At 35.0% G+C, this 26,150-nt stretch overlaps 1 protein-coding gene and 1 long non-coding RNA gene across 2 annotated transcripts in view; both read left to right on the top strand.

The window, feature by feature from the left end:
- LOC129746328 (T-box protein H15-like) overlaps positions 1 to 26,150 on the top strand; it is a 222,838-nt gene that overhangs the window by 42,315 nt on the left and 154,373 nt on the right. The gene's annotated exons all lie outside the window — the stretch shown is intronic.
- On the top strand, positions 14,703 to 15,141 carry LOC129746329 (uncharacterized). The gene is made up of 2 exons (XR_008737291.1): positions 14,703 to 14,880; positions 14,947 to 15,141. It is a non-coding gene; the product is annotated as an uncharacterized LOC129746329 (long non-coding RNA).

Below are 26,150 nucleotides of genomic sequence, written 5' to 3'. Positions count from 1 at the left end.
GTCCAGATCGTGGCTTGTCCTCGGTGCCTCCGGTCTCTAGGTACCGATTTATGGTACGGTACACGAATTTCCGGTTGATTCCGAGCGGTTTTAGGTGTTCGAATATGTGTCCGGGTTTGTACCCTCTCACATATTCAGCGATAACAACTGCTCTTATCTCTGCAATGGCTCACAACTCAATGTAAACAAACTGCACAGAAACGAAACTCTGCCACTTTGAGCAGCAAAGGTGGCCCTTTCATTTAACATATCGATGGCACCAGAGAGATGCAACGTGTAGGCTACAGGCGACCCCAAAAAGTGTGACCGGACTTTTTTGTCACCCTGTACAATTTCAAGTGTGATTCCTGCAGCCAATATAAAAAAAAATCACACAAATTTTGAACGAAGTATAATTACCTAACAGAAATATTTTTTTACATTTTTGATTAAGAGTTATTCATCGTTGATTTTTTTCATAAATATTTGTTCCGATTTTTTTAAAAATATACTTGAATTGATTTTGCCAGTTAAAATGTAATGTTTCATTATTATTTTTAACGATTTTTTCTAGGAAGGCTACAAAATCATTATTACAGATTTAAACTGGTCAAACTACTGAATTTTTCACCCAGTTATTAAAGCTTTGGCAAACATTGATGAATATTGAATGTATTAAATTTAATTTTCCATTCAATCAGACGCACAATACTGAAGAATCACATGAGACATAAAAGGAGATTATAGAATTTTGAAGATGCATAAAATTCTGAAGACATCCTCGCTTGATGTCATGATTTTTAAAGGTTCTACCAGTTGTCAGGAGCATAATTTTTTAAGATTCAAATTTACGGCTACATAGGTTTTAGTTGAATTTAACCTCATACTTCTGGATTTTGGAAAGGATTAGCTAAGTCTGGGGAATGTCTTAAAAAAGTTTGATAATTTCAAGAACATTTATTTCCTTTTACTTTGTTATTTAAAAAACTTTTCTTTGCCGAAGAATTTATAAATGTTCTGCTTATGTAAACATGTGCAAAACTTTCACTTTATAATCATGCAAATTCATTTAAGCTTTCTTGACTCAATATTTGCCAACGTATTAAAATTGAAATAAAATCAAGCCTTGTTAGAAAAACTGACGATCCAGAAGAGAATCCATATCAGAAACAAACTTTAAAGAAATATGCAAGAGTTGGAAGAAAACTCTAATACTAAAGTTATTAGATGATTTAATGTTATTGGTTTTCGGCTTTTGAGTCTTTATTTTCTTGAAACGATGTTTTAATTGATCCTTCCTCAGAGAATTAATCTATCGTTCTGCGTGAAATTTCTGTGCTCATGTGAAGCTTATTGTCCACTTTATTATTTTCAGCATTTTTCAAAATTATATTGCTTAAAAAGTTCGATCATGAAAAGTCATACAAAAATTCAAATTAAGTTCAAACATATAGAGACGATTAATGAAAAATGAAAATAAAAAGGGGACATCATTTTTTTTGTTAAAAAGAAAAACAATAAATCTTTAATGCTGCTCTTTCAAACTCTCAAATTTTACTAATTTTATGTTTTTGGCTCTTCCGACTCAGAAGGTTGCTGACCACTGCCATATAGGATTGAAAACAAACAACATCAATCGTCCTTAAATTTGTCCTATGTTACGAATCAAAAATGGAATCCGAACTCCAAAAACTTTATTTTGGTCTACCCCTAACTCCCTCTAAACTTTATTTTTATTTACTTTAACTCTTTTTTTTTCTTTCAAAATAAGCATTATTTTATTTACATAGTATTCCGTCTCACGACATAACTTGACGAACATAATTCCTAAAATTCACTCGGTCCATGGCAACCGTTCTCCAATTCCTCGGGCACCCCACGTTCGCCAGATCACGCTCCACTTGGTCTAACCACCTCGCTCGTTGTGCCCCCACTCGTCTTGTTCCTACCGGATTCGTAGCGAACACCTGTTTTGCAGGACAGTCGTCCGGCATTCTCGCAACATGTCCCGCCCAGCGTATCCGGCCAGCTCTCACCACCTTCAGCAATGACAACCTAATGATGCCTAGTATTGCTCGCATAAAGCTTTTAACTGCGCATGATGCTATCTATTTATTGCTGCTACCTCATTTTGCTATTTAATAAAAAATATTGAAAGCTTAATGATGGCTAGTTTCGCTATCGTCAGACAATTAATAGCAAATGATGCTATCATTTTGCTTTTATTACGCTTTTTTGGTTTATGTTTGCTTTCAATTTGGGCTTAAAGTCTGCTCGGGAATAGACCTTTGATTGAGCTGTGAATCAGTGATTTTAGCTGAATTTTATCTGAGTATCATATTTTAGTAACGTTACAAGGTTTAAGTAGCTATAAATTTTTTACGAATTGTAAAATTGTTCAATTTGTACAATTAAAAAAAAAGGCAAAATATAGGGATTTGAAGCGAAAAGTGTTAAATTAACAGTCTAGATCACTAAAGGGACTTTTTGTCAGTGTTTTCAGGAAGCTTTTCATGAATTCATTGGGGTCCCAAAAGATTTTTTAAACATATGAGTGCGTCTGAAAAAAAAAGTAAGAGGGCTCTAAACTGTAAACAGTGTCATATTGACACTCTGGGACGGATTAAGGTTTAAATGTACATTATTATGCTTATTGGAACATATAAATTTTCAGTGAATAATAGAAAAACTGGCAAAATCAGACTTATTCCAAAAATCATGAAAAAATGGAAGCTCATTAGGTTCTCAGTAAAGATCTCAAAATATCAGGCATATCCTGAAAAATCAGGGAAATTGGCGACTCTGTCTTACCTATTGGAAAAATGCAAGGGAGCGCAAGATTTTGCTTATAGGCTTCTAAATCGTTGCTAGTGACAATATGTTTCAGTTCATTCATCGATCGATTCCCAACTGATTTTTAGCCATCTGGGTGCACTGCTGGTTTCAGAGAAAACATGGCGATGATTTTCTCCCTTGGAGCCCGCGCGGGAGCAAAAATGATTTCAAAGTTTGAAAACATGACGGACTTTCTATCATATCCGATTTAAGCTGACTTCAAACGACATTTTGTGCGATCTTTTCACTAAGCAGTTGGTTTTGCGATTCTCAACATCATTGTAAACGACTTAAGTTTTTATTTATAATACTATTTCATGAATGCTGGGACCTTACTTCTAGAACAACTCGTCTGATGATTTTTTTTCAAGCTGCAGCTCTTTCATTGAGTTGACTTCATCGAGTTGAGTTCTAGATTTTACGACAGAAAATACTCATCACGACCCGATTAATGCTGCTCTGTTTGCCCTGAGTCATCAAGTTTTAGTGAAACGCATTTTAAAATTTATTCTAGTGAAAAATGAAAACTTGAATGAAGGTGAACCTTGAGGAAAAATGTGTACATCATTTAGCAGTGTGTGCATTATGGATCAAGTATATTTATCGATACCTAGAGCTTATTTTTAGGTGCTAAAAATTATTTTTTTCGATACTTGAGAATCAAGTTGGTTCTATTCAAATATTTCTGTAAAGTGTAAAAGAAGGTTTCTTTTATGTTGAATGATTAATACTGTAAGAACTTCGCAACTATTCCTCATGAAAATTTATTTTAGAGAACGTACTTCCATAGAAAAGAGAGGTATTCCCTTCGCCCCGGGTGCTCGTTATGCCCTTATCATCCTTATTGGAGTTCTTTTTAAGTTGGAATCTTTTGCAATTTTCGGGAGAGCGATATTATTATAAAATGTCATAGGGCCCTATTACATAAGACGAATCACGAGTCATTTTACTCGAGTGAGTCATTTTGGTATTGCAGTAGTCGAGTCGAGTTGAACTTCAGTCGAGTAGTTCGAATAAGTCGACTGCTATGAGTTTGTGACTCAGCTACCACGATTAACCGAGCCAAATTTTTTTTTAATCCGGTTTTATTAACAGTAACTTTCTGCGTTCTGCGATAATTTTCATAAAAAAACAGTAAACATTGACAAAATCTTTCAAAAATGACAGGAAAATCAGGGGGAAGCCTGATATTTGGCATTGGCATTTCAAAGACGGTTCGAAAAATTTCAACACGACAGCTGCCATTCGAGCACTCAAATTAATTTGATCAGTTTCACTCGACTACCTCAATACGACATTTCGCTCGACTCGGTTTATGTTATAGGGCCTATAATTGACTTCTGAAATGTTTAGCTAAATTTCAACAGCTCTGAAATTTTTTTTATGTAATCGCATTGAAAATGCTATAAACTGAAAACTTCCATATGGAAAAGCTATAGTTTTATAATAATCTATAACTTTTTTTTTCTCAAAAATACAGGTTTTTTTCGTTAATCTTGGCTATGGGTGCTTTATAATGAAATGAGTATACCTATAAGAAAAAAAAATATCAAATCTATTTCATCAGATCATCAGATAACATTTCTCTTCACCTTGATTGAAGCTTAGAATGAAAGTTTAAATGGTAAAAACCATAAATTAAATCTATTTCACCTGTTTTTATGGATAGGGACATTTTACAAACAAGATGACGGAATACAAAAACACTTTCTTACTCCTATTGCTTATCATTATAAATCCTCCACAAAAACATAAATTTGGAGTAGTTTCGATGTTCAACAAAATTAGAAAAAAAAACCACACAAGTTTTAGTTTTGAGCTTATGTACGTTTAATTTTGGAATGTCAGAACATTACATCAAAAGGTTTTTTTTTTTAATTGTATACTTACATAATAGCTAGTGGGTAATCATGGGTTACTTAATAATATCGAGGGCCAACAGCGGATTCATACACATTCATGACTAAAATCACGTTTCCTCCGTTTATCTAATGCGGAATGAAAATTTTTGAAGAATACTAGCTGATCCCATACGAACTCCGTTTCGCTTTCAACTTGGAATATGTCATGAACAGTTTGTATGAAAGTCAATTGCCAAGCATTTTCCAGATTCATTGTTAAGTAATAATTGCAAAAATATTGGATGATTACCTCGTCTGTCGTCTGCTACTAAATATGAAATCAGGTATCAAAAACCACGTGTATAAATTTCGACTAAATCATTGCATAACAACGCAATTGCCAAAAAGCTAAACCCCTTTCGGGGGCTCTTATAAAAACTTTTATACCTGAAATCGATTGCCCTTCCCTCAAAACTCCCGTGTGCAAATTTTCAAAGCAATAAATTGTATAATAACGTCAATATAGCTAAAAACAGTGAAAAATTAATTTATATGGACGACCCCTTTCGTCGACCCCTGGCAAAATATTTGACATCTGAGATCGGTCCGTCCTTAAAAACTACCTATGGAAATTTTTATCCCAATCCGATGTATAATAACTTCGATATTACAAAAATATTGAAAGGTTTATATGGACGACCCCCTTTGCCGGCCCCTTACACTGAATTGAATACCTAAAATCCATTGCTCATCTCTCAAAAACCTCGTTTACCAATTTTCGTCTGAATCCGATATATAATAACCATAATATTGCATCAACAGTAAATAGTTAACATGGACGACCCCTTTGGCCGACCCCTGATTTTAGTTCGGATAAGTGAAATCAGTTATTTGTCCCTAATAACTCCTATGTGCAAATTTTCATCCCAATCCGATGTATAGAAACGACAATATCACTAAGATACTGAAAATTTAATATGGACGACCCCTTCTGCCGGCCCCTTACACTAAATTGGATGCCTCAAATCGATTGCACGTCACTCAAAACTATCGTGTACCAATTTTCATCTGAATACGATGTATAATAACGTCAATATCGCAAAAACAGCGATCAGTTTATATGGACGACCCCTTTGGCTGACCCCTTATACAAAATTTGACACCTGAAATCGATTGTTAGTATTTCAAAACACTCATGTGCAAATTTTCAACACAATCCGACGAAAAATAACGTCAATATCGTGAAAACAATATTTGTCTTGTATGGACGACCCCCTTCAGAAGGGGTCATCCAAAAATCTGAAAACATTTTTCATCCTTCCTGGTCCTAATGAGTATGAATGCCAAATTTCAGCTCCCTAGCTCTTAAGACGGCTGAGTATATAGAGGACAAACAAACAAACAAACAAACAAACATACAGAAATTGCTTTTTATATATATATAGATTTCATACATTTTATTGAATGCAATGGAGAATTGCGATAATCCTATAAAAAGAACCTTAACAAACCGTTCATGAGCCAAGTTTGTTTAAAATATTTCGTCTTATACAACTTTATACTTGACTTCCTAATCTGAAAATGTTTACAAGTTAAAAAAAAAACGACAATGACTAAAAGAATGTCAATTTTACTCTCCGTAGAAAATTTAAGATTTTGTAAGTTTTGGATTGATTATAATTATGATTATTTTTTTGAGATTTTTCAAAATTATGACAATTAAAAAATCTAAAAAAAAAACATATTTTTAAATAGTTTTTGGGTAGAAATAAAAATAATTTTTACTTAAGTACTTTATTTCGTATGTAAACGAGCATAAAAAGCTATTTTAAGAAATATTTAGAAAATAATTGGAAAGGTTTATCACTAAAAATAAATTCACGTGAAGATTAGTATCTCTTAAAATTTGAGTAAGGGACATGAGGCACACAGCATGAGAAACTTGGAACTAATTTGTTTCCAATTTCAATTTCACAGAATTTTTGTGTTGAATGTATCATGTTTAAAAAATATATGTTAAAGGACATTTGAAAATAAAAACACTGTAAACATGAACGGGTCATTATTTTAGCAGATCATCGCAATATCTTAGGTTTACAGGTTTTTTGCCACATTCTTAAATATTTGTTGAACTTTTTGTAAGTGAAGTTTTTTTTCCTTAAAATAGAGGTTAGTGTTCTTCAGTTGACTTTAATATTGCCTTTAGCAAATCTGATTCAGTTTGTTTGAAATTTATAAAAATGAAATAAAAACATCCGGAAAGTGCAGACAAAATCAAGTCAATCTACAGCACTAATTAGCCGCCTGTCTCGATCAACCCGCTGAGATCTCTCGCTACAGCAGTGAAGTGGGTGGAGCAAACGTGTTCGCGACTAATCACCTCGGATCGCCATAAATCTGGGAAAACTTTCTCGACTTTCAATGCCTGCATTCAGTTGAAATCTCGTGAATACATTGTTGAGCGTGGAGTTTGGAGCGACACACCGCCAAATTATGCAAACCGTTGCAAACTGTTATTGTTGTTGATGCTTCGGCTTGTACCAATTCAATTTGCAACTGCATTTACACCTCATTCAACGGACACCGATTTCCATTCATTTTTGTATGATCTGTTCGCTGATTTTTCGTGTGATTCAAATCGCAATCGCTGAACAACCAAGCTTGACTAAGTTTTCAGGAGAAATCATGAGCCAAATAATTTTCAAAATTATATTTTTTCAACGAAGTTAATTCCGATATTCGTAAGATTTTTGACATAGAAGTCAACTAGGAAATAGGACAGGTTGAAAAATTGATCTCGAATCAGTAGGCAAGCGTTTGCTCAACGCCACGCAGCTAGCAATTATCATTCAAAAGTGCAAATTCGTTAGTCAGCCCCAAGTAACAGCGACTAAGCTAGCCTAGCGGGTTTATTGTTCGACAAGATCGCAACCGGGGAGTTTATCGATCTGATTGCAGCTGCTGCCACTTACGGCCTACTGCATATTTTAGCACCCTGTTCCAAATTACAAACTGCAAATCAACACGCATATCAATCGACTATGAATGAGTAGGTGAACGTGAAGTCAGTTTCCATTTTCTTTCCATTGACTAAATTGGAAACGACAGTCGGAATGATTCAGGTTTTGAGATTTCCTGAAAGATCCTGTACAATCATGCGCGGTCCTATGCGGAGGGTTATCGAAGTGATCAACTCCCCCACCCAACCAATAAAAATACACGTTTTCAACATTTTCTTAGACAACTCATTGTCAAACAGTTGGCACCAACAGATTTTGAAACAGTCTGCTCAAAAAGTAAGTTGAAATAATGATTTGGGTTTGGGTTTGGGAACGCCAATTTGTGGCCCGCGGAGCTTCAACAAGTTTCAATGTTATGAAAAAAGAATTATACTTATAAAACAGAGCAAGATCATAACATTTGTTAATTTTTTGTAAAAAAAATCTTCGAATTTATTTCCAATTTTTGCTCTTAAGAATTTGAATCAAATAATTTCGTAGCCGGCTGTAAAAAGTCGTTTCATTGGACTTGAAAACTCGTGCGAACTTTTAACTTTTAAATTAATTCAAAAGTTTGATTTAAAAGTCAAACATCACTCAACTGCCAATATACACTGGGTTTCAAACTTGAATTTGACAACAGACTCCAAGATATTAGAATTTATTGTGTGCTTTTCTATGCATTTAGAACACAATTTTTCCGTTAACGTAAACTTTTTCCAGAATGATTAGAAATGGAACACCGCTAAATTTGTTGTGATACCCAGTTAGAGAAAAAATATCATCAGTTTGGTTTGGAAGGGCTTCGTAAAACAAATTTGAATGAGTCAAAACATGCTTCATTTTATAGACTTGGTTTGTTGATGATCGGTTGCAAGCGAATTGGGAAAAAGTTTGGAATGTAATTCCTTCACCAGGAATTCATAAAAACTAAGAATTTTAGCACAAAACCAGAGAAACTGTTATTTTTAGGAATTTTGCTACAAATTCAAAAACTATTTTCTATGAAGAATGTAAAAAGTGAGGGGGTTTAACTCAATGTGATAAAAACAAAGCTCCTTCAATAGCAAAGAAATATTTTTCATCAGAATTTTTGAAAGTTTACAGAATTTAACTTCTGACGTGTTAATGAACTTATTTGTACGAAATTGGGCTTAAAATCATATGGGTTTAATTTTTCCTTTGAATAACATGAGAACTTTTTCACATCTTTGGAGAAAAAAATTTTCACTCAAAGACATTCATCCTGCATAGTTTTTAAGATTATGATATTTTCTATCAAAAAGGAATCAAATCTTGAGAAAGAGTGATTTTAGATATCTTCATTCGTCGCTTTAAAATTGATTTATTCCAAATTATCTGAAAATTTTAAATTTTGGAACAAAATTTTAACAAAAATATTATTTTTTTAAGTTTCTTTAGATATTTTAGTACTTCCGAAGGCAAATCTTCAAGATAATTTAAAAAAAAAGTGTGAGGAGGATTTTTTTGTAATGCTGGAATTCTTTCAATTTGAACTTACGCTTATTCCATTCGAAATACTATGCTTATAAATGATTTGTTTTTGAATTTTCCCAATTTTTTATTAAATTTTCTTGTTTAAGATCATAGTGATGCTTCATGAAGTTTAGATATAACGATAAGCCATCATGATTTTTGGAAGGAATCTTTCCTTCACTTGATACATTTTCGAATATTTTGAGCTAATTACATTTTAGTTCAGCTCTGAAAAATTTTTAGAAGCCAAAATTTTTACTTTGGTGATGTGACTCAAAAGAAATCTTATATTATTAAAATTTCAAAATAGGGATGCGAATCTCCGTTTTCTCAAAACTGTTAAATTTTTTTGATAAACCATGTTTTCATATTAAAGGCTAATGTAATAAAAATCAGAATAATTTTAATTTTTTAACCAATAAAAAGGATTCAGAATGAAACATCGCAAGCAACCCTAAACATCTTTTTTATTGTTTCGACTGTAGTCGTTTAACATATTGAAATAAAGTAATAGAAATACCATTGGTCAATTCCTTTCAAATTGTGGAACTTAACAATTTTTTTTTATTTTACTTTATTAAATATATTTGAAACATACTTCAGAAGTATAAATGAAAAAAAAAAAAAGGATTTGCTGTCAAGAATTTTTTTGGCCCGCTGACAAATCACATTTCTTAAATTTGGCCCGCCACTTTAAAATTCTGAAAGAATGAAAGTGGATTTTAAAAGCATAATCTATTCAACTATAAAGTCTCAATTGGCTATATTTTTAGTTTGGAATATGAAAATCAATAAAATGTATTTACAGCATAATTTTAACTTGAAGATAAAACACAAAATCTTCGACCAATAAAAATTCATAAATAGTTTATTTAAAATTAGAATTCTGTGAACATTTTTTTAAAGTTAAAATCTATATTTTAAAGAACGAAATCTTCTAAATGAATCCAAATTTAATTTTTAAATTGTGCTTTCTGTTGGCTAGTGATTTCAATTATGAGCCAACAATCCAAATTTATATCGAAACCCTCATCCAGAAATTTCTTATTTTAATTCTGAATTTTAGTCTGTTATTAAGATTTTTTTCTTGAAATATTTATTTGAAGTTCCATTTGTCAATCTAAATAAAAATTTCGAATGTTGAAACTATTTTGGATTTTTCAATTCTGAATCACCAATAAAAAAATTTCTTAAGTTCCAATTCTGCAATAGAAATGAAAGTTGAAATGTTGTAATGACTGCAATTTTAATTTTTTGTTTCAAATTCCGAAATGATGATTTTCGAATATTGAAAATGCATCCTGTTTGTGTAAAATCTCACCGCTCGTAAGTGTTAGTATAGAAATAGAAAAACATCGCAGAACGTCAAAGTTAGATCCATCCGAAAGTGATCTAAAAAGGCTTTCGGATGGATATAAGCTCTGTTCACTGCTCGAACAGGAGCTTTTCGTTTTCTGATCACAACACTTATACAAAATGAAACAAACACTTATACGAAATGGAACTGTATGTACCAACAGATTTTTCAGTTTACTTTGTGCTTAGATTCGCCACTTTTGGTACAACACAAGTGTAGACACACAACAGATCAAACCAATCCGCCGTGCTATACACCTCGTACCAATAAAACCCCCACCAATCAAACCGAAATAAAAGTTGCTCGTTTTTTAAGTTGAGTTTTCAATCAAACGTCGCGAGTTTTAAAATTAGTCCGAAAAGTGTTCCGTTCCCAAAACATTAGGTCCTTCGAACCGGATAACCGTCCGGAAAAGTGGTTCCGGAACATAAATTGGCCTTTGAGTTAAGACAGACAGCAGCCAAAGTGTGAACCATTTTGTGCTCACAAAACCGCCATCGGACTAAAGTGAACAATTGAAACTCAAGTGATTGTTGACTCTAACAAAGCGAGTGCATTTTGAACGCTTGGCTTGGATGCAATTAAGTGCATCAGTGGAAAAAGAATACGCCATTGCAATTTTGAACAATAAGTGCTTGCGGAGAAGTGAAGCCGATACCTGAAGCAGTGTAGCAGATATTCTACAACAACCAGACATTTTACGAAGCAGAGGACAGCTGATTGAACAGCAGCGCAACAGAGGACAGCTGATTTACAACCAGCGAAGGACGCAACGCCTGAAGGAGCAGTTTTCCGGAATAAACATAGCAGGAAGTATTAACTGGCTTGGTGCATGAGGCCAAAAATAGTGTGAATAAATAAAGAATTGAAAGTGAATTGGTCTTTTAAGTTGCAGGAAGTGTGTGCCCTGTCCGTTAAACTAGAATTGGTCTTGGTAATTCATTGGCATTTTTACTTTGCTATTTTTACACTGGTTGTGCCCACTCGCTGCTGTCAATATCGGGTTGCTAGTCTCGAAATTCGCGTCGCGATCGGATGGAACGTTGAGTTGATCAAATTAAAGTGCAAATATTCAAGTCAGAAGCACATAAGGTGCATGTCAGAGCACATTAAGGTGCAAGTCAGCAGCACAGAAGGTGCAAGTCAGATATTTTGGTCAGAATTATTCAGTACTGGACGGATTGGGTCCAAGGTGTATGAGTTTGTCAGAAAATACAAGTTTGCTGAAGAATTTAAGATTGAGTTGGAAATCTTATCACAATCAAGTCTGAATTGTCAGAAAATTAAGTTTGAGTCGGAAATCTTGTCAGAGTTAAGTCTGAATCAGAAATTAAGTTTGTGTTGGAAATCGTTTCTGAATCTTGTCGGAATTAAGTCTGAATCAGAAACTAAGCTTGTGTCAGAATTCTTAAGTGAAAATTGTTGGAAATCTTGTTTGAAACTTGTCAGAATTAAGTCTGAATCAAAACCTAAGCTTTTTTTTTTTTTTTTTTTTTTTTTTATGAAAGTTTAATGGCATTGCGGTGAACTTGATACTATGAAAATTCTTGATAGAAGAATTAAAGATTGAAATTAAATGACGGATAGACAAAGCAGATGCTTAATAGAAGAAAATTGAAAGATGTTGAAAATGAGCCAAGAGCATATTTTATGGAAAGCTTCAAAGGTGCGTTCTAGACCCTTTGTCCCACATCAATTGAATGGCTGAGAGAAGTAATAGCGAGAGGCGCAATTACGTTCACCCATACATCCAACCCGATGGATTGGTAAAGCACGTGCTTCCCAATCGGACAAAAAGTCTAGACCGCATGGCTCTGGTGAAGCTTCCCTTTTGCTGAACCAGTTCAAGCAATGTGTTATTGGTTGTTTCGGATTCCGTTTTTATCGGCAGCGCTACTTATTGTTTTCACGCAAGTACCGTAAACGTCCCTACTTTTGCCAACTATTTAATTTTTTTTTTTTTTTTGAACTGTATTTCGAAATATTTACCCCTTATATAAACCCCCCAAAGCCAAATGATTTTATTCTTTTTAACGAATAGTCACCGTTGATTATTATTTTTATGAAAGTTTAATGGCATTGCGGTGAACTTGATACTATGAAATGCCATTAAACTTTCATAAAAATAATAATCAACGGTGACTATTCGTTAAAAAGAATAAAATCATTTGGCTTTGGGGGGTTTATATAAGGGGTAAATATTTCGAAATACAGTTCAAAAAAAAATTAAATAGTTGGCAAAAGTAGGGACGTTTACGGTACTTGCGTGAAAACAATAAGTAGCGCTGCCGATAAAAACGGAATCCGAAACAACCAATAACACATTGCTTGAACTGGTTCAGCAAAAGGGAAGCTTCACCAGAGCCATGCGGTCTAGACTTTTTGTCCGATTGGGAAGCACGTGCTTTACCAATCCATCGGGTTGGATGTATGGGTGAACGTAATTGCGCCTCTCGCTATTACTTCTCTCAGCCATTCAATTGATGTGGGACAAAGGGTCTAGAACGCACCTTTGAAGCTTTCCATAAAATATGCTCTTGGCTCATTTTCAACATCTTTCAATTTTCTTCTATTAAGCATCTGCTTTGTCTATCCGTCATTTAATTTCAATCTTTAATTCTTCTATCAAGAATTTTCATAGTATCAAGTTCACCGCAATGCCATTAAACTTTCATAAAAATAATAATCAACGGTGACTATTCGTTAAAAAGAAAAAACCTAAGCTTGTGTCTGAATTCTTAAGTGAATATTGTCGGAAATTTTGTTTTCAACTGTTCAGAATTGAGTTTGAGTCGATATTTGAGTTTTTGTAAGAAATTTGGTCTGAAACTTGTCAGCGGTTGAGTCAGTTTACAAATCGTCCTAACAATTGTCAGAAATTAAGCCTGAATCAGAAACAACGTGTCAGTTCAAGAACTTGTCTGAAGGTACAAGTTTGATTTCGTCAGAAATTGAAAGCTTAAGTCAGTTATTAGTAATTCTGTATTGAACGAATCGGGTCCAAAGGTGTCTGATTGTCAGAAATCGAAAAACATTCGACATTTCGTCTGAATTTGAAAATAAACTCCTGAACTTAACAATAAATTCGCCTACGTCAGTATTTGAGTCAGAAATTCGTCAGTTTTGGACAAATTTGGTCCAAGTTTGTCAGATATTTCGGAAATTGGAAATTGGAATCTCGTTTTCCCCAATTTGGGTTGAATCGCTGCTTTTTCAGCTCTGAAACGTCAGAGTTATTGAAATTTAAGTAGAAGTTGACAGTATTTCCAGTCAGAATGGCGAAAAACGTTCATTTGAAGTTGCTACAAAAGAGAGAGAGGCAAATAGTGCTTCTCATGGACAGTGTTGACCGATTCGTGCAGAATTATGAACCAGATCGTGATGAGTGTCAGATTGCTTCAAGGCTCGGAGCCTTGGAGCCTGTGTTCGACGAATTTCATGAAGTGCGCAGTAAAATCGAGCTGATCTTTTATGAAAGTGAAGAGAAGAAGGCCAAGGAGCTCTACGGCGACGCCAAAGATGAAGCAGAAGCCCAACGTGACGAAGAAAACGACATGCTGCTGCTGAGTTTTGAAGATCGTTTCTTCCGATTGAAGGGTGCTCTATCGAAACTTCAACATAAACGTGAACGAGCTTCACATGACGACAACTCCTTTCATCGTGAAAGCCATGCCTCCATGGGGTCGAGAGTTAAGCTGCCAGAAATCCGATTGCCCAGTTTCAGTGGAAAACTTCGCGAATGGGTTTCATTCCGCGACAGTTTTCAAAGTTTGATCCACAACAACGGACAACTCGCACCCATGGAGAAGTTTTCATACCTCAGGTCATCGTTAAGCGGCGAAGCACTCGAAGAACCCAAGCAACATTTTAAATTCTATACGGTTTTGTAAGGAAAAGGAGAGGTTTTTTAGGGGCATTGAAAAAGCGTAGTTAGCCGTATAGCTGATTTTGCGAAGATCGTTATATAAACTATCTGTGAGACAGCTACCAAACCACTATAAAACCTTTTTTCAAAACCCCTATCTAATTCACGATTATTTATATTAACCGTCTATTTATTGGTTTTCAAGCCCACTTTACAGCAGTTTTAAAACCTCACTATAAAACCGAAACAAGTGTTCTTGAATGAGCGTGAATGAAGTGTCAAGTGGCTGAAAAAAAGAAAAAAAAATATCGTCAGGATGTAAACAAAAACGAAGTTTTTGGTTTGGTTCCGAATTCTGATTCCGTACAACTGGAGCGGATTGAAGTGCGTCCGGCGATGATGCATCGATTTGCGGAAATCAGCGGAAAGCCGCTACCGCCACTTCTGAGCAAATAATGGAGTGGTACCGCAAGCAGCAGATTGAAATCAACGGAGGAGGAAGAACTGGTAGGTGTTTCATTTACCCCCATTGAAAATAGAAATCCTACAAATGTATTTTTCTTAATTTTACAGAACCCTGCCGAACATTCCAAGGATCTGCAGGATGCTGGCAAAATTTAGTGGAAGCGGCTACGGAGTGCAGACGGCTTCGAAAAGTGCCCGGAATCAATTAGAGATAGTCCCGCTCGCGGAAGCCATCTTCGGATAAATGTGTTTTTTTTTTCAACTTAAGTGAATTTTTTTCAATAAATTTGAATTTGTGAACCACCAGTGAGTTTTAATTTTTGTTTAGTTATTGTCCATTTTGTCAGCCAAAAAGAGAAAATTACTCAGAAATAAATTCAGTAAAAGATCGTTCGTTGTATATTTCTGTACTCAGCTTTTCTATTAAGTATTTCGTCATTCTTTTTTGGTGCACGGTTTATTTAACAGTTTTTCGAAATATTGATCGATAAAAATGAAAGCGCATCAATTTTACTGATAAGTTATCGAATTTTTGAATTATTTAAAAATATAATAGCACATAATTGCCATTTTTCAGACTTGGGGTATTTTTTTTAGTTGGATTATCGTATTTCTATACATTCAACTTCAAAACCATTTTCGGATAAAAACGATTCACGCATAAAAAAAAATCTACATCGAGAATTATTCATCTAACCAGCTCTGGTTTTATAAGGTTCTTGTAAAGTCCTCTTCAGAACCTCCTGTAGGTGGGCCTTTTTACTCTTATAAGTGTTTCATAGATGTTTTAATGGGGTTTATATAACTAAACGTTGTTTTATAACGATGTTTTGAAGCGCTCTTCCAGATTTTTATAAAACTTAAATTGTTACTTGGGAAGTTATCTCTATCGAACTCTCAGACGTCAATTACACAGTCGCCTGGGAGATTCTGACAGAGCGCTATGAGAATAAGAAGCTGATAGTGAAGGCGTACCTAGACGCACTATTTTCCCTCGAACCGATCAGAAAAGAGGGGTATGAGAGCATCAACAATCTCATATCTGAATTCGAAAAGAATCTTATGATGCTGCAGAAGGTCGGCGAAGACACTGATGGCTGGAGCACCATTTTAGCGCACATGCTGCACTCGCGACTAGACCCTGTCTCTCTGAGAAACTGGGAAACTCAACACAACAGTAAGGAGGTTCCAAAATACGAGGACATGAAGAAGTTTCTGCGCAACTACTGTTCCGTTCTGCAGTCAGTTGCTCCAGCCAAAGAACCCCGCTACAACGTCACCGATCATCATCAGTCGAGAACCCAATCAGCAAGCTACACAACAGTTAAGTCCTCAAACCAGTGTCCATTCTGCAATGAAACATGGCACTCACCATTTCAATGCCAGAGATTCCTTCGATTGAAGATATCAGAACGTGTTGAAGCCGCCAATCGAAGTCGAGTCTGCAGAAATTGCCTACAGCCTGGTCATTTTGCGACAAACTGCACACGTAGCAGTTGTCGGTTATGTCAACAAAGGCATCACACTATGTTGCACGCTACGCGATCCTCCGTTCCAAATCCGTCAAATCCGAGACTCAGTCAACTGTCAAACGCACAACCTTATCAAGAAAGCACCCATATTATTCCACAGCAAGCCTATCAACAGCAAAGACAACAAACCATGCCAATAGTTACGGAAACACACACTCAACCACAAAATGCAACACACAATTCACCAAACACAACCACACAAATCAATTCACCTATGCCAAGCACAAGCCAAAGCTACGTAGCACTATCTGTTAAGCCTACATCAAATACTCTGCTTCCTACCGCTCTCATCAAGATCAAAGACCGCTACGGTAACGCTCTGGTAGCCAGAGCCCTGTTGGACTCTTGTTCGCAACATTGTCTGATGACAGAAGAACTTTCGAGAAAACTGAAGCTCGAAGAATCACCCACGTTTTTGTCAGTTCAGGGTATTGGGTCATCTGAGTCAGTGTCAACGAAAACCTTACGTTCTGAAGTCTGTTCACGTTCGCCAAAAATATCTGGTTTCCGAGAAACTATGCAGTTCTTTGTGTTGCCCAAACTTACCCTACATTTGCCCTCGACATCGTTTGATCATTCGTCCTTGTCACTAATAGATTCCGCTTTGCTAGCCGATCCCTACTTCCACGAGTCAAGGCGGATCGATATTGTCATTGGTACCGAGTATTACACAGATTTGTTGACGGATGAACGGAGAAAGGTTACGAAATATGGTCCCACGCTGCAAAATACAGTTTTTGGTTGGATTGTGTCAGGTCGAGTGGTCGAATCTCCGCAAAAGGTTTCCCATAGCCCAGTCTGTTCTTCAAGAATCTACAGAAGCAGCTCACGTGGTTCTAAGAGCTTGAAACATGCCGCGTTGAGATCTCGAACTAAATTGAAGCACCCACAGTCAGAGTTGAAGCGGAACGTTTTGTCAGATTACCTACCCAAGAATGAGTCAGATTTGTGTCAGTTAAATGAGTCGAGGAACTCAACTATTTTTTTTTGAATAACTTACGTTACAATCATTCAAAAATGTCAGCAAGAGTTGGCTAAACAAAAGTGTCAGATTAAGTCAAATATTGTTTAAGTCAGATTAATGAATTCAAATGGAGTGATGATTGAACTAAACCGAATTTGAAACTTGAAGCTTAATCAATTCCACCTAAGTCAAACCGTTGCAATGCGAAGATTCATCAAGCATTAAGAAGTTTGCAGGAAAGAATGAATAATTCCATGAATTTATGTTTCAGTTACGTCCGCATTTCACCCATATCGCATTAAGTTCTTTCATATCGATCGAAAAAGTCTAATCACTTGAACTATCAGCATACCTAGTTCAGCCACGCCGTTTTAAGTTCCCCGTACCGTGTTAAGAATAATGCGAACAATGCTGCTTGAGAGCGTGAAACTCTAATGAAAGCTCGTTGATTAAGGTCCGCTAGAGTGATAATCATTCCTAATCCCATCGGTGAAGTTTCCCCATAGTTCTTGAAGTAATTATCAAGAAACCTATCATCTCAAGAGTATTATAGTTGGAAGAATCAATATTTTGAAACTGTATCAGTTTTAAACTATCCTGTCGGTTTAAAAACCAAAACGTATTGATTAAAGGATCGATTCAGGACATTCTGCTGAATTCCCATCAGACAAATCAACCTAACACTCTGTTCGATCCTCCTCATGATCAGTTTGAAAACCAATTCTCATCAGGGTTTATTTCCAACAATGTTTAAGTTCACCTCAACTGCAGAAGATAAGTTATCTGAAAATTTCTCCAGGAGAAATTTTGCCCCACTCCCAATCCTTATCCGTCCCAGCAAAGGGTTTGCCAAACCTATTAGATACGAGCTGCACCAAAGAAAGATTATTGAAGGATGTCATATTTTTCAAAAGAAAGTCGACGCATGTCGTAGGAGCATATGCGGAGGTCCAGGGCCTCCGCATCCAGGGAAGTCCCATGTATATTATCTATGTGTTTCCCAATACTTAGCACTTCCTTCAAACAGATAACGTCGTCGATCAGAGCACGGGTTGAGTTGGCCATCCAGCACGGTATAGGCAGCGCATTGCACCACTTGAGCCACAGGGCGTATCACCGGAGAGACACGAAGGCGCGTTGGTCGGTTCCGTTCTGCTTCAAGGTGTACCCAGGCCATTCCATTCCGGGCGAACGTCGTATCAAGCAACCTTACAGACGAGCTGCGCTTCATCGATAGACTCCGTTTTGGCAAACCAGGCACATCCTCCTCTTTGAAGGCCACACACCGAATCAGTCACCACAAACTGCTGGTGCATCCTGCGCTCCATCGGATATACTTGGATCCGCAAATCGTAGCGATTAAGTCTACCAGGTCCATCATCAAATACCAGCAGTCGAGGCAAAGTAAGCAGCAGCAGCAGCAGCAGCATCAACATCAGCATCTTCGATCCGAGTCAGTAACAATATCTGCAGCAGAAGAAAAGGGGTCAATATTGCTACGAAAGTTTACGAAAATTGATGTTGTTACTCACCTGTTTACCGTCGGTCACACACTACTGGAATGCAGCAAGAAGAAGCAGAAGTTCATCGAAGTCACCGTTCATCGGTGGTCCTGGATCGTCTCGGCTACCGAATCTGCAAACAAAACGAGAAATTGCATTGAAGTGCAATTTTGACTTTTTTGAGACTCACCTTTGTAAAGCAGCAACCAGCAATGATCGAACAGCAGCACCGAATTCACCCAGAAGTAACCATCAACCATCTCCAGCAGCTCCAGTCCGATTCTTCTGCAACGATGAACTACACCAGCTACTTATGAAAATATTCCTACACAACACACGAAACACTGATCAAAACGAAACAGAAAATTGAAATGTACCGTTAGAATAGCTAGGACAGACAACAATGATACTGAATGTAAACAAATACCGTTAGTTTTGAAATGATATTTCAAGGCGGGCGGCATATGTTTGTGTAAAATCTCACCGCTCGTAAGTGTTAGTATAGAAATAGAAAAACATCGCAGAACGTCAAAGTTAGATCCATCCGAAAGTGATCTAAAAAGGCTTTCGGATGGATATAAGCTCTGTTCACTGCTCGAACAGGAGCTTTTCGTTTTCTGATCACAACACTTATACAAAATGAAACAAACACTTATACGAAATGGAACTGTATGTACCAACAGATTTTTCAGTTTACTTTGTGCTTAGATTCGCCACTTTTGGTACAACACAAGTGTAGACACACAACAGATCAAACCAATCCGCCGTGCTATACACCTCGTACCAATAAAACCCCCACCAATCAAACCGAAATAAAAGTTGCTCGTTTTTTAAGTTGAGTTTTCAATCAAACGTCGCGAGTTTTAAAATTAGTCCGAAAAGTGTTCCGTTCCCAAAACACATCCAGTTAAGGTTTCAAATGTTAAACCAAGATTCGTATCAAGTTTTTTTTCCTAATGATGATCCAATTTCAATAATAAAAAAAACTGAATTAGGAATCCGAAATCTGATCACAGACATTAAATTTTAATGTTTATGAGCAAATTTTGATCCACAAAATCCAAAATTATTCTAACCTAAGCTAACCCGATATTTTTCCACTTATAATCGAACCGCGCAATTTCGGGGGTTTTTTCCCCAATGTCCGAAAAATTCTCAATAATTTAAAAAAAAACATTAAAAAAGTACTTAAAACCTGTTTTTTTAAGTCAAAACACATCAGCCAATTTTGCATCATATCTAGTCTAATAAGACTTTTCTCGAAGCACCAGACCTGAAAAAACCAAAACTTCATCGAATTCAAAATTGACAAAAATTAAATCAAAGCTTTTCGAAGATTTGGCACGAATCCGGGCTGAACAAATCCAAAAAATTTTATATAAAAACTCCACAAAATCCGAGTATTTAAATTTAAAATTGACGACCAAAAATCCAGGCAATATCCGGGAAAGTTTAGTCAAAATCCAGAATTTATTCAGCAAAAAGCAAAAAAAGTTTTTTTTTTGTGATTTGCTAAGTAACTTCTGAATTTTTCCAAAAATTGCCAGGACATTGCCCTGATTTTTGGTTGTCATTTTTTAATCAAATGCCCGGATTCTGTAAGGTTTTTATCAAAAATTGCCCGGATTTGTCCAGCCCGGATACGTGCTGAAAATTTTTTTATTTTAATTTTTTTTTATCAAAATTTATCGACAGATATTGAATCGTATTTTAGGCTTTCAAAAAATCTTTCATGACTATTTTCATAAAACTTGCTCAAAAAATTCCGTTTTTTGAGGCATAAATTAATTTTTTTACAACACAATTTTCTTTTTGTTTGATTTGCCAAATAATCTGAATAAATCCGGGCATTTCAGAATAAAATCTGGGAGACCGGGCCGGGCCGGACTGCTCTCAAATTTTATAACAAATATCCGGGAAAACCCGGATAAAACCGGGTAATCTGGCAACCATAGTTGACACTCAATATTAAGAGTGAAAAAGATTCTGAGATATTTTGTTCTGTAAAAGAATAAAAAACTGGTTGTTCATTAAATATATTTTTTGTTAGCCAATCGATTGCTTTTGAATATTGGTTTCATTAAAATTCAAATCAAGACAAACATAACACTGGAAGGCCACACCACGAATAGATTTATAACAAAAATATTAAAATGGTTCTAAGATTGTATTTTGGCCGCAAATTGTCGTCTAACACGCGATGAGTTCATTTTACTCATAGCGCACAGTTGTCCAAAATACAGAAAAGTAGACAGAAAGTTGATTTTTGAAGTGCTCAAAATCATCTTTCTTAATATTTCATCAAGTTTCGGCCTTATAAGGCTACATGAAACCATAAAAATGATAGACATAAAGTTTAATCGTTTAAAAATCTTCAGAGAAAGTCTAAGAAAGGATTGAATATTTTATGAAAATTTAGCAAAGATTCAATTACAGTGAAATGAATCGCGTATATATTTTACTTTCCAATTATTTTTATATTTTGGTCATATCTTACACCTTATTCAGTAAAAAGTTATGTTTTGTGATGAAGTTAATTTTTTTTATCTATGGAGTTTAGTTGCATAACACGCTAAATATTTAAACAAGAGATTTGATCAAAAACTCAAAATAACATCACTCTAATTTTGCGTTGGATAGATTCCCACATATCTGTACTATAAAGTATTGCAAATTGGGATTATTTTTAAGCCATTTTTAGATAACTATTTCGAAGAGTTGTACCACTTTTTTCAGATTTGACTTGACTGAGCAAGTAACCTCCCGGAATACAAACTAAATTGAAATTTTATTGTATTTCTTGGTTTTTTTTGGTAATATTTTGTGATTAGGAATAACAAAACATGATTTGATTGCGGTTTCTCAAATATTCTTCTTGTTATTAATCAAATCATAGAACCTTATCGCTGGTAAAAATTTATAGGAACCAATTGAAACCTTGAAGACTTTTTTGGCATTATGCTATAGATATGAAAAATGAAAAAAAAATTCAAAAATAAAGTCAAAAGGCAAATAAAAAATAAAAAAAAATTATAAAATATAAATAATCTTTTTATAAATCAAATGTTTGGTGATAAAAAAATCATTTAAAGAACAAATGATAGTTAGAGAAAAAAAACCTACACACTCCAACTTCAGAATTTTGATAAGTATTTGCAAAATTGTTAAAAAAAATCATTTTACTTAAAATTTTTTATTGAATTGATGAAAAATCAAAAAAGTGATCAGCACCAGAACGTTGTTATTTCAAATTATTTTTATTGAATTTTATTTGTATTGGAATTGTGCTTTCAAAAATGTTCAAGTTCCTACCGTAAAAAAATTAAAATGAAATATAAGGTTTAAAGTCTTTTTCAGTGAACTTATGATTATTGAAGAGTTTTAGTAAGTTTCAGAGCCAAACATTTTTGAAAACAAACTTTAAACCAGGTTTTTTTTTAAGAATTGGACCACTGTATGGCATTTTGGACGCCAATTTGCGCCAAAAGTACAATCTTTGAACCGCAATAACTTTTTTGTTATAATTCCAATCGCGAAGCAGTTTTCAGATGAAATGATGATATGTGTTTATATTTTGTTGGCACTTTCTTCATAGCAGGTATATCATTTGAAAGCTGATTTTGAAAAAAAAAAAACAAAACGAGAGCCCTGTGTTACTTAAAAGTACACAAGGAGTGTTTTTCTGCTAGTTCTTGTTTCTAAGATTCAAGGGTTGATTACTTTTCAACTTTTAAACTATACTGATGTGACAAAATTTTCTGCTGTTCCTCTCGGGTTTATTAATTATTTAAAACATTATTTTTTGTAAAAAAAAACATAGCTTTTCAAAAACTGAAGAATGAAAATATTGAATTGCCGCTGTTTAAGGTTTAATAATTTGTACTTGAATCAGATAAAAAAAAACCATATCATATTCATTCATGCCTTAAATAACGTAATGCAAAAATGCAACTTTTTTTTTCATTTCCGCCCCCCTTATGTCACAAATCAATTCTCAAGGAGCGTTCAATACTCAAGAAGCGTAACGTGTTGTGCAATATATATTATGCTAATATTCGGTTTTCCAACGATCATTTCACAGGAGTGTAGTAAAGATCGTGGAGAAATCTCTTTCAAAATCTTCGGGAAAGGGATGAATACCATATCAGTTTCACTTATATTGAAGTTAAAATATCTTTAATCTGCTAAAAATTTGGAATCTGGCAATAATTGTGGTGGAATAACGTTAAAAAAGCTGCAGAATAATTTAAAAAAATGCTACGTAACGCTAAGAATACCTCCCCTCCTCCCCTATGTAACAATTTGTAACGATCGAATCTACCTCCTCCTTGCACCAAGAGCGTTTTGTATTTTATGGATGCCCCTAATGAAGGTATTCAACAAAAATAGAAGTTTCTTGGACGATATAATGATCTTTAACTTTTGTGAGGCAAAATAGCAAACCTCCGGTGTTAATTTGCAGCACCAAAAAAATTCATTCAAAAGTCATCCGTTTTCAAAACCTTCTAATATATTATTTTTATGAAATTCGTAGATAATAAAAATGGTTTTCTTTGAAATAAAACGGCGCAACCCAAATTTCATTCTTTTCCTAGAAATTGATACAATATAAGGTAGTAAATTTTGGAACCCTAATTACTAAATGGCCATCAAAAAATGCGTACGTCTCGGTGGTCGAGTGGTTTGCGTTAAAAGACAGTTATCGCTGGTCGACTGATGGTATGGGTTCGATTCCCATCTCGGTACTGGGAAATTAATTTTTATCTTAAGTGGTCCACGTCATTTTTTTAATTTGTAAAGCCTATATCGGCTTAGCAGTGTATGTATGTCTTTCTGTCTGACTGACAGGGCGTTGCATATATTAGATATCGCTGAGACTTTTTAGGTTAAAGGACTACCACGTTCTACTGTTAGTTGATATTTGGTGAAACATTTTCCAAAGTAATCAATCTTATGAAAACATTTTTTGCTCAATTACTGTTTAGTCGAACACGATTAGGTTGTAGACACAAAAATAGTGCATCCCTTAATGAGCTGTTGATCTGATGTTTCTCGGCTGCCGCTCCGGTACACAAAACAACAACAACAAAATTATGCAAAAATAATCTCACATCGTAAACCTGTTTTGGTACAATGGCTGCCAGCGAGTTTACACTTTAGGGCGAGAGAGAGATAGAGATAGAGAGAGAGCGCGCACGTCTAAAAACGCATAAATTAATTCCCAGCAGATTATCGCCATCATTAGTGAACGTGCCACATCTGAGCGCAGGTAATCGCATTAAACATATATGTTTAGTTATAATAGATAAATCTCTTCCCTCCCTCGGTTCTCAATTCTTCTAGCTCTCTTCATCATCCAAATGAAGCTTTTAGTGCCCGCGGAATAACTACACTACTAGCCGGGGTAATTTGGAATCAATTGAACACGGTGTACTCTCCTAGAGGGGCTCTGGCCAAATCGTGATTTTCAAACTCGCCGCCATCCAATTGAACTAACTGCAGGGCGGTTTTGCCAATAATTCAGGGGTTCATTTATCTACTACCTACACCTACCCTAGCTAGTAGCTACATTGAGTCACATATGATGCTGGAACCGGATCGAGAATGTTGCTGAAACAGTTGTTACTCACAGGTTGAAGCAGGGTAGGTGGCATAGGATAGGGGGTCGTAAAATATTGAAACATGTTTAATGATAGGTGAACTGTCCGGTAGCTGTTATGGTTTTTCAAGTTTGATGGGTGCAATTAGTTCACTGACACTGTTATTTTTTTCGAAAAAATAATTACCTACTAGGTATACAACTGAAAGCGCGTTTTCAAAGTTTGCGAACACTAAATCTACAATTGTTTCACACCATTTAGGAACCAATTGGGTACAGGCATAGAACTAGGCTTATTTGGCAAAAGATAATTAGGAAATATCTTGGCTGCAGATTTTAAAAGCCAAAAATAACAGTTTTCTCACGTGATTTTTTTTCTGAAATTCAGTTGCATTCGATCGGAGAAATTTGAGGAAAGTGTTGTTTAACCTTCATTATTCATAAATAAGCTTTTTAACTTATAAATGTTATACAGTGCGCTAAACAAGAATAGTTCTACCCTGTGTTTTGCTTGTTGTTATATGAATGATTGACAATCACCAAAATTTTCATCTACAACTTTTTTGAATTGTTCAACCAAGCATAAGTTTACTTTTTTTGGACGAAGCAATTGGCGATGAGGACCAGAAATATGGAAAAATTATTTCTTTAAATTTACTGTGTAAATGTTTATTATAATGCTTCTACGAACTATTTGAAAAGATCCCTGCATTTTCAGACTCTTTTCAGTGTATTAATGGTTTTAAAAGCGTTTTTAAGAGATGTTCCTCTAGTACTAACAAATATAAGTTTTGAGCTGTAATACTTTACCAAACTGCTTACTTTCTTCATTAACATGATGTGAAATGATGAAACAAACATTCTGGGTTAATTTTGAAGGTTATAATAAAAAATCTTTTTTTATCATTTAACCACAGTTTTCCAGTTTCAATTTGTAGATGGCAGCACTATTTTGCAGTTTAAACCAAATTAAGTCTCAATTTTGATTTTCCGGGTTTATTAAGGCCCATATTCATAATTTCGAGGTAGTTTTCTAACACAGTTTTGTGTTTATTCTGATTCTTGGTCCAAGAAATTTGATTTTTAGGGGCCTTGATGGAATTATATTTTCTGATTTAGTGATCTTAGGATTTCCAAGGCATTCATTCGGTTCCAAGTACTTATTTCTTGACCAAAATCATTCAGCACACCTTAATAATTCCAGAAAGTCTCAATCCCGTTTAAAAGCAAAATAATACTGCCATCTATGACTTGAAACTAGAGAAAAAGTTTTTGATTGTTCGAAACTTAGTAGGTTTGAATTTGAAGCCTGTTACCTGAAGGTCCTTAAACACAAAAATCATTGAAAATGGAGTGATTAAAGATGAAAAAATCATAAGAAGCGATGTAAAATGCCCTTCTCATACCCCTAAGAAAACATGTTTTTTTTTTTGAAATAACGCATCGAGAAGGCACAGTTTGACTCATAAATTCCCTTACCGCATAGGAAGGTTAGTCATCTTAAAATTTTAAAATGTAACCACTGTAAGTATCTGTTAAAAAAAATGTATAGTTTTCTATTAAACTCCCGATCAGGAGAGCAAATCATAATTGTAAAACAAACCCATCTCAACGAGATTTCTATCATTAACTTCTTATTCATGACACATTTCACGTGCATTTACCGATTACAAGTGATTTTTATCCGTTCTCGAATCAAAAAATCTTAAAATCGT

This window comes from Uranotaenia lowii, chromosome 2 (assembly GCF_029784155.1).
Source record: "Uranotaenia lowii strain MFRU-FL chromosome 2, ASM2978415v1, whole genome shotgun sequence".
Taxonomy (NCBI): domain Eukaryota; kingdom Metazoa; phylum Arthropoda; class Insecta; order Diptera; family Culicidae; genus Uranotaenia; species Uranotaenia lowii.
Note: the sequence above shows the minus strand (reverse complement) of the source record. Positions and strands in the feature narration are given on the sequence as shown.